This window comes from Triticum urartu, chromosome 3A (genome assembly GCF_056163025.1).
Source record: "Triticum urartu cultivar PI428250 chromosome 3A, HENAU_Tu73, whole genome shotgun sequence".
Taxonomy (NCBI): domain Eukaryota; kingdom Viridiplantae; phylum Streptophyta; class Magnoliopsida; order Poales; family Poaceae; genus Triticum; species Triticum urartu.
Window position 1 is genome coordinate 3,581,059 of NC_141875.1, and position 7,454 is coordinate 3,588,512.

At 44.1% G+C, this 7,454-nt stretch overlaps 1 long non-coding RNA gene across 1 annotated transcript; it reads left to right on the forward strand.

The window, feature by feature from the left end:
• Nucleotides 1-5,037: 5,037 nt before the first annotated feature.
• On the forward strand, nucleotides 5,038-5,775 carry LOC147977563 (uncharacterized). Its single transcript, XR_015599448.1, has 2 exons — nucleotides 5,038-5,261; nucleotides 5,384-5,775. It is a non-coding gene; the product is annotated as an uncharacterized LOC147977563 (long non-coding RNA).
• The last annotated feature ends 1,679 nt before the right edge of the window (nucleotides 5,776-7,454 follow it).

Genomic DNA, 7,454 nt, shown 5'->3' on the forward strand with positions numbered 1-7,454 from the left:
TAGTTTGATGCTTTTATTATGTACTAGTACTTGGCAATAGAAGACTTGGTAGTTTAATCCTGTCCACCTTACCAATGAACTGGTTCACCGAAATGAGTTTCATATAGGAGTACATGTTAAACTTGTTATGTGTCTGCTTGTTTCTTCTTTTAGAATGCTGCCAGAATATTGGGGAAGAGTGCCTTATTAAGCAACGGTAAAGCAAGTAATGCAGATAAGGTTCAGGATAGTGACACATCCTCTCTTGGTTTAGTGTTGGAGTTACTGGCCACTACCGCTTGCACAAGCTATTCAAACTCACTGTCTGAATCAGTTCGGTTTCTTGAGTCTCAATTACAAGCTGAAAGACATCAATCAGCTGTGTTGCGACAAGAAGCGGAAGGACTGCGGAAGTCCTTGGAGCATTCAGATGCATACTTTCTGGTGCAACAACAAGCGTTGGAGGATTTTAGCGCCAAACAGGACAAAGCTAATCAGCTTGCTAAGCTTATTGCCGGCATGGTGGATACCCAGGATAACGTTTCTTGAGCTCTTCTGAAGTTGTTTCAGTTATGCTCTTGTTTTGCTGCCGTGTTTATTTGCACTGGTGGCCAATTTTGACGGCCAGTGTATATGATATGCTGCTTTCTTCCCTATATTTGCACTGGTGGCGAACTTTGATGCCTAGTGGATGTAATATGTGTAATAGCCGTGATAGCCTAGCGTTAGTTGCTTGCTTAATTATTTCCTTGTTGTCTTGTTTATTTGTTTGCTTGTAGTCATTGCAGTTCTTTTTCCGCGGTTAACTAGTGGCTGCAATAACCTATTTTTAAAACGAGGCCACAATAACCATGGGCTAATATTTACTGTAGTGACACTGGGCCTCCTACGGGCCGTACGAACGGTGGGCCTTCTACGGGCCGTAGAAACAGCAGACCTTCTACGGGCCGTAGAAACAATGGGCCTTCTACGGGCCGTATCATCAATGGGCCTTATACGAGCCGTATGATCGATTGGCCAAACATGGGCCAATAACAGGCCGCATTATGGCCGTAAACGGTCTAGAGTTGGAATCGTCCGTTCATGGGCCGACCGTAACGGGCCATCATTAATAGGACGTATTTGATGACGCTAGGAAAACGGCCCAACGTATTAACAGACCACAAACGGGCCGACTGTAATGACGGGCTGAATTTGGCCCACAAGCAGAAAATGATAGTAATGGGCCGTAAGTAACCGAATGCTGCAAATGAGCCCAAGAATAAATGGGCCCTCAAAAGGCCGAAAGTTAACTTGGGTTGGAAACGGCCCAACGGAATAACGGGCCGTTAATGGGTATAAAGTGATACACTGTTCATTACGGGCCAGTTCCACCATGGGCCGTTAAGGGGTGTAAAGTAATACACTATTCATTACGGGCCAGTTTCAGCACGGGCCACTAATGGGCCAGGAGTTACAAAGGGCCTCATATGGGCCAAAAGACATCATGGGCTATACATGGGCCAGAAGTGAAAACGGGCTGGAATCATATTGGACAACCCAGATGACGCTACTGGGCCTAATTCGGATTGGGCGTAACGGGCCTTGGCTTAGCGGGCTGTAAATGGGCTATATGCGAACATGCCGTTAACAGGCTTTCCTTGGGCCGGCCCTCCACCTTTTGACCAAGTCAAGCGGACCGGCCTTTTCACAGGAATGGGCCTCTGTTGGGCCGTGCCACGTGTCGACATATCATAGGCGCCTATCTGACCCACTGACGAGCTGACACGTGTTTCGTCCGGCTAATAAGAATTTACACATGGAAATTTCCCATTGGTCGGGGCTATTAATGGGTTATCGGATCCAAAACCCGACCCGATAGCTTAACGGTGTTCCGTTACAGTGGATGCCACGTGTCGGTCACCCTTGACGAAAGCACTTATGTGACGCGCGATTTATCGTCATGGAAGTGGACTCTTACGTGATGATAATTTTGGTAATGTCATGGAACACTTCTACGACAGCACAGGTATGACTATCTTGATTCTATCATAAATTTGTCATTGATGTACATGCATGACAAAAAAGCGACCTACTGTGACAAACACGTATCATCACGGAAGTGTTTTTTTTGTAGTGTGTACCGACCATGAATATTCCAACCCGGTTTGGCGGATCAGAAGGGTCCGGAATACTGTCGCCATCGGAACAGCCCCCAATCTCGCCATCTGGAAATTGATACAACGACTCGGTCTCTCCGGTCGATGACTCGTCGCCAGAATAAACGACGGTCTCACCACCAGATTCCGATCTATCCTCGTATTCCCCTCCATGGATGACTCCCATGAAGGCACGCTTCATGGCTGGCTTGACCCGGGCAGATCGTGCACGCTGAGCCGTTTTGACTAGGTCAGTGCGGATGTCCGGCTCAGGGCCCAGTTCACCGATCTTGCCGATGAAGACGTGTATGCCACCAAAGGGGACCCGATACCCGTACTCAATTGAGCCGACCTCGGGGCCCCATCCTGCATCGTCGATGTAGAGCTTGCCGCGACGACTCTTGGTCATCCAGCCCATGCCGTAACCCTTGAGTCCTTCAAAGTTGCCCTCCAAGAACTTGAGACCATCGTGCGATAGCCCCACGGTGGGCGCCAACTATCGTGGTTTTGTCACGGCAGATGTCCTCTTGAAAGGACTTAGTCGTGGAACCATCGCTACGGGTTAGCTTGAAGGGGTTAAAGCGGACAAGGGACACAAGAGAGTTTATACTAGTTCGGCCCCTTCGATGAAGGTAAAAGCCTACGTCTATTTGTGATGGAATTTATGGGGTTTTGATGACCAGGGAGCGAATATGCTTCGCCTAAGTCTCGAGTTGTTGTCTGTTGTCCTGAACCGCCGCCGGGTCGTCGCCTTATATACATGGGTTGACGCCCGTCGGTTTACGGAGTCCCGAGACCGGGTCATAAGTGTGTCTGGTTCGGTCTCCACTACTTCTATCTTACAATACAAGTTACATACCAAAAGTCGGTTTACAGCTGCAGGCCTTAAACCGGTCCTGGGCCCTGGGCCTTACACAACATCCTCATCTGTCTTCATGGGCTTTAAGCATAACCAACTACTGATGAAGTTAACCCAACCTCTCCTGGCCGGTTTACACCCAACAGTAATATCCCCAACACACCGCCTATGGCTGTGATTTAATATCTAATGCTCAGTTGTGTTAGTCTTGTTATTTATATTAGTTATTTCTGTATTTTATACATTTTTAAAAATGCCATTTCTATGCATATGTTATAACTTTTAAACCATTGGTCCGATTAAAATATGTTATATATGTAAGTTTCTTAGAATTTCGTCAAGTTTCTTAATAAGTTATTTTCACATATGTCAACAATTTTTAACTTGGTGTCTGAATTAAAATTGCTCAAATACCGTTGTAAAATTGCTAAACTCGTAACTAATTAACTTCATTTCGGATCACAAAATTTTATATATGGTTTAGGAAAGTACAAATGTGTAGATTGCAACTAAACTCATAGCTAATTAAATTTATTTTCACATATACCATTGAGTTTCATGTTAGCAACTCCTATAATACAGTTTAGGGAAGAACCTTAATTATCCTCATTAAATGCCATGAGGTATTTTTGAGGGATGCTATCTAAATGTTTCCCACCTCATTTAATATGACTAGATAGAGTAGTTTACTTCTGTTTCACCGCCTTGCCATGTTACAACATTTAATATTGTTCTGTAACTAAATGCCTTTCCGGTTAGTGCTTTCCAAAGGAGTACACTGAGTGTTACATCTCAAGGCGTCTATTGGGTTGTGATCCAACAAAGAAATTTATGGTTACATCAAATCCCACAATTTATTAAAAGAATACATGTTTTATGAACATATTAAATCACACGGTTCACCTAGAATGTAACATGTGCAATAAATAACTAGAATAAAGTGATTTTTTGAACTTTTGCATGTGCTATTGACAGTACAATGCACACGTTCCATTTGACATGTAACGTGTGTGATGACTAGTATCATCACAAATGGTATATGGGAAGAAACAACAAGAGATAGTTATGCCATCACAAGCAATTTAATGAAACGAATTGTCAGTGATTGACTCCATATTCTCATATGATTCTTGGTTTAGAAATCACGTGGGATGGTTTTATGATTGCAAACATTTTCCATGTGGTCAGTTATGGACTCCCCTATAGCCAACCCACTCAATCACATGGTATCGGAAACATTATGAGGTGCCATGTTGTTAAGACTACAATCTCAATGCCATCTGAAGAAGTTAAAACATGTTTTTTACGTTTTTTTGGAAAAATGAAAGATAAAGAATAGCCTAACAGATTATTATGAGAGCACAATGATTCATGTTGTTGGTGGGCACCTCATATATTGCCATGAGAGCATCAATTATCAATGTTAACTAAGATAACGATCTTTCCTTACTCAGGAAGCTTACCTTAATATGACTATAGATATGATGGCCTTGGGTTGCGAAGTGCCACCAAACAAAAAAATATGATAAATATGACCAAGTTTTTTGAGGTGTATATATACCAAGGGTATCAGAAATCAACCCCGACAGGGTGTGCATGCACAAATGTCCTTCCTGACCTTGTTCCTTGGACTTTTGATTCCCTTCCTTTATTAAATTGACCCTCCTAATTTTCCAGAACTTCCCCTAGAACTCCAAAAACCTATTTTCACTTAAAGCATAAGTATTGAAAACATGAACTAGCTCTACAAAATTGATTAATATGTTGGTCCAAATAAATTTGAATATTTTTTTAATTAATAGAATTATGGAATGAATAGAACAAAAAACATAGATAAATTAAGAAGATATCATTGGTTCCCTTTTTGTAGCCAGTGTGCTTTACCGTCAATCTTAGTTTGGATGCTATATAAATAGTAATGCACTTATCACATGTCAATGTGCGGAATGATTCAATTCAACAAGCTAAACTTAGATAGGTGATAGATATACTATTTATTTTAAGTTGTAAGACGTGTGCCAAGTTTAGTTCACTTAGTTGTATTCCACCGGTTAATTTTGCTTCCTTGCTTTCCTCTTGGCCTTACAACCTAACTATTTATACTATCTATAGGGCACGGACATTATAAGAACCTCAAAACGATAGAAACCAAAACACACACCATCTTGACAACATTCTTTGCCTTCTCTCAGAAAAATCACCGACATTCTGCCATTATACCATGGAGGCCTGGAGGAAGACAACCATGTGTTGTTTGATTCTTTTCTGCCTTATGGCTACATGTAGTAAGTATAATTATCCATAGAATCAGCATTTCGCCGAAGTTTCATGTTGTGTAATGACATATCAACATTGTTGGACACATTCATTCATATTACTTCTCCTAACCTTGTCTATTTATCCATAGGTGAGGTTTCATCTACCGAAAACATGTGCTATCACAACCATTGGGATAAATGCCATCCTGATCAAAATGGAATGTGTCGAGATAGTTGTGTTGAAGACGGATGGGATGATGGACAATGCCGGAACAGGTTTAAAAGACTAATGGGTGCCAAGTGCGAATGTTACCCTAAGACTTGTGATCATTAGGGAGGCAACATGCGACTTTCTTCTACCAAGTTACTACTATTTATAAATTTACATCGGTTTTAATGATTGACGTCAAACATGTTGTAACACCAATCATGGTGAATACTATATCACCTTCTATTTATTTTTTATTCCAGACCATTGTATTCAAAATTATGATGTTACACAATTATACATAATTACTGTTTGATGTATCCTTAACCTAAATAGATTTTTGTGTGCTTATTAGAAACATTTGATATTTCACTCGCATGCATCATCCTAGTAAGAAATCATGTGTTTATTTACTAGGTTTGGTAATCAATGTGAATAAATTAAATGAGCCTTGATGAAAATTTACGATATACCCTAAAAAGTGGGGTAAAGAATCACACATAAGTTCCATCTTTTGTCAGACAAAGTGGGATGAGACCTCAAATGTATTACTAAGAACACCTCATAGTTGTATCCTTAATCTTAATGTACTGAACATGCCCCATGTTGCTTCAGGCTGCCCCATAACTGATGCTAGACATCACCTCGGGTGTCACTAGTGCAGAACCGGGCAATAGCACCGGCTCGTAAGGCCCTTTAGTGCCAGTTCCATAACCGGCACTAAAGTGTGGTCAGTAAAGGCCCCCCCTTTAGTACCGGTTCAGCACGAACCGGTGCTAAAGGGCAACCACGTGGCACGAGCCAGCTCCGGGGGCCGGGAGCCCTTTAGTACCAGTTGTTAACACCAACCACTAGTAGAAAAGGGGGCTTTGGTCCAGGCCGGGTAACCCCATTAGTCCCGGTTCAGTCCAGAACCGGGACCAATGGGGGCATTGGTCCCGGTTCGTGAGCCCAGGGGGCCGGCCGGGCCACGTGGGCCATTGGTCCCGGTTGGTGGGATGAACCGGGACCAATGGGCCTCGCTCCTGGCCCACAACCATTGGTCCCGGTTCGTGCCTCTAACCGGGACTAAAGATTAGACCTTTAGTCCCGGTTTGAGGCACGATCCGGGACTAATAGGGATGAGACCTTTAGTCCCGGTTCGTGCCACAAACCGGTACTAAAGGTCCCATTTTCAAACTCTACGCCCCCCCCTGTGGATCGCCTTTTCAGTTTTAAAAAAATAAAAGAAAATGATGGAAATGTCAAAAAAATAAAAGAAAATAAGTTTCCCATGTCATATGTGGTCTAGTTGTTGGGAAAATTTGCAAATGTGAATTTTGACTTTATTTGCAAAATTTCTCTGAAATTTCTAAATGGGCATAACTTTTGCATACTAACTCGGATGAAAAAGTTTTTTATATGAAGAATCATCTACTCGAAAAATCATCTACCGCACTGGTGCTTATAAACCAGTGTGGGAGCCCCTCGGCTAGCGAGGTGGGACTAAACTTGCCGCACCGCACCTGCGCCAGCGCACCACCTTTAGTACCGGTTGGTGGCTGGAACCGGTACTAAAGGGTGGGTCTTTAGTACCGGTTCCAGCCACCACCCGGTACTAAAGGCCTGCCCTTCCCGCCGTTTGGCCTGGCCAAAACAGGCCTTTAGTACCGGTTGGTGGCTCCAAGCGATACTAAAGGTGTCCCCTATATAAGAAACACTTCGAAAAATTTCAGTTTCTCATCTCCCATTTATCTCTACCGCCGCCCCGTCCCGCGCCGTCGCCGCCCCTGTCGCGCCGTCCCCGTCAACTCCGCGATGCCCCCGTCCTCGCCGCGTCGTCCTCGTCGACTCCGCGGCGCCCCCGTCGCCGGCCTGTCCCGGTCGCCGCACCGGCCCGTCGCCATCCCCTCCCCTCGCCGTCGCCGTCTCCTTGGATCGACCTCGCCTCGCCGTCGCCGTCGCCTCGACCTCGCCCGCGCGCGCTGTGAGCCCCTTCCCCGGCCCCTCTCCTCCCTCCAATCGATCAAAGC